The sequence below is a fragment of the Amblyomma maculatum genome, chromosome 2 (genome assembly GCF_055883805.1).
Source record: "Amblyomma maculatum isolate TAMU_Amacu chromosome 2, ASM5588380v1, whole genome shotgun sequence".
NCBI lineage: Eukaryota > Metazoa > Arthropoda > Arachnida > Ixodida > Ixodidae > Amblyomma > Amblyomma maculatum.
This window is the reverse complement of record NC_139345.1, coordinates 134,854,241-134,856,874: the sequence shown is the minus strand read 5'-3', so window position 1 is coordinate 134,856,874 and position 2,634 is coordinate 134,854,241.

Here is a 2,634-nt window from a genome sequence, read left to right as displayed (position 1 = left end):
TTTCGTGCAATATTCACCTCTTTGTAGGTGATTGCATTCTTTATCGCCGCATAGCTTCTAACCATGATCAATGATCACTCCAGAACGACTTGGACATAATTGAACGATGATTATTTGATCGGCTTATGCAGCTAAACATTTCAAAATTCCAATACATGCAAGTATGCCGCAAAAATTCAAACCTCACTTGAACTTATTCGTTGCTTCCAAACACCCTAACGCAAGTCCAATGCAACCAATACCTCGAAGTCACAATTTCCAGAAATTTAATCTGGTCCGAACTCAACTTAAAATTAGCAGCCTATGTATCCAAATCACTCGACTTCATCAAAAGGTCATTATACTTGGCCGCTCCTTCTGTCCTTAAATTAGCATATGAAACGTTCATACGTACCAAACTTAAATATCCATCTTCGATATGGAGCCCTCATCAAGCGTACTTAATTAACACCCTAGAAGCTATTCAGAACCATGCAGCACGTTATATCCACTCAAATTATGATAGAAACTACAGTATCACCGTTTTTGAATCAACACTCAACCTGCTACCACTTGAGAACCGTTGAAAAGTCTCACATCTCTGCCTCTTACATAAATTATGTCACAACTTCCCTGACCTACGTGTCTCATTACTTCCACCTTCGACCAGAACATCGAGTCGTCTCTTTAATTCCTTGAGTGTTCAGCGTTTACATGGTTCTACAACAGTCTTCAATAAAATATTTATACCTACAGCAATACAATATTGGAACCAACTACCATACTACATTGTAAACGAGTGTGACGCTGCAAAATTCAGCGATGCACTAATCGAACATTACAAAAAATGAAAGATCATTCCAGTGCTTTGACTCGTACCATTTTATTTTTCTTCTTGCTCCTGCCTCCTATGGCCTATGTATTGATTATAACTATGTATTTCATGATATCACTATGATATTACCGTGATATTACTATGTATTGATTACAACTGAATGTAACATTTCACATGTATTCTATTTTTTGTTATTTTTGTGGAATGTATTTGTTTGTGGTAACATTGCATCATTCTCTTCACTTTGTATTTAAACTGTTCTCCCCCTCATCCTGCTTATCTAATGCCCAAAAAGGGCCGTTAAGGATGCAATAAATGAATGAATGTACAAATTTGCTGATAGCAAAGAAGTACTTTATACGCAGCTGCAGTCGCCGCAAAATGCCCTGCAATGCGAAGGTATCGTTCTGCAGCGTTCATAAACCCGGAATTACACTCGTGGGCCCATAAACAAACGTGCCTTAAGCTTAAACAAACGTCCTTCAGAACACTCGATGATAATATGTGTCACAAATATACCAACGCTTGTGGCAAGCGCCACCAAAGAAAATAGTTTTCTAGTGCTCGTCCTGCTCCTTGCGGCTGCGCCATGCTTAAAATTCAAACTGAATGCGCCTCGTGGCGATTTCGGGCCATCTTTTACACCAAGCGTTAGGTAGCCCGAGTGGCTGGTTGGGTGATCTAGTTTCAAACGCCACTTCGTGTGGAGCGACAAAACTAGAGGTTTGGCGCCATTAATGAATGAGGACGGTGCTTCTCCGTAATAAGGCGCGCGCATCGCATGAAAAGAATGGCATGCGCAGATCGCCAAACATGTCAAAGCGCGGATCATGAAAAGGTAGTATTGCGATGCGAGTTCCTCACTGCAGAAAACTGCTCCACCGTATCGAACGCCTATAGTCTTTGGCGCGTCTCACAGAACGGCTCTCGCAGCCAAGAGTAATAGATAACCCTCGTGAACGGCCGCTTCGTAGCGCATGACGGGACGTGGAAAGACAAGAGGCTATGCCCTAACACCACTACTTAAAAGCACGCCAGTGCCAGAGTTATTGGCGTCGAAGCGGTGGTTGCACAAATACAGGTAGGTGTTTACTGTGATGTCTTCTACGTAGATCATGCATTAATCTAGCAGGGGAGAAATTCACCGCAACTAAAATGAAATGCCACGTCATGCCGTTGAGTTAGCTGCTATCACTCCAAATTCTATGAAAACAATCAACAAAACTTTTTGCATATTTTATGGCTAATAGCTTTTAACATATTGTCCTCATTTTTTCAGAACTTTTAAGTAACAATCAATATAATTGTGATGGTGTCGTAGAGGTTTATATTGTATGCTTCTGTAGTGGAAAACACAGAATAAATATTTCAGGCCACGCAAAATGCTTACAGAAAACTATAAAACTTATGTTGCAAATTTGTACTGCGTAGTAAAGCTGCACGGCTTCACAGTGTCGGAAAAACTCAACTGGCTTTTGAAAACAAGCGTCACCTGACATCTAGTTTGATCTCATATGTGCATTGTCTGATTTCACTCAAATGTTAAAGTTGAATTTATGCACTCACATTGTAAACCTGACGAGTTTTCTTTTATGTTTATTAAGAACGATGTCAACTAAGATTGACTTTAAAGTCATGCAGTGCGTTATTTTTCTTTTTAATGGAAGCATTATAATGACAACTATATGGATCAACAGCGCATGTTCGGTGCTGCTCACAAGAAGCTTTGAGACACGTTTAAAGTGCCATATAAAATATAAATGAAAGTTCGTTATTTCTGCATTTATACGTGGATGCTTCTGTCCAGACTCAAATGTTTC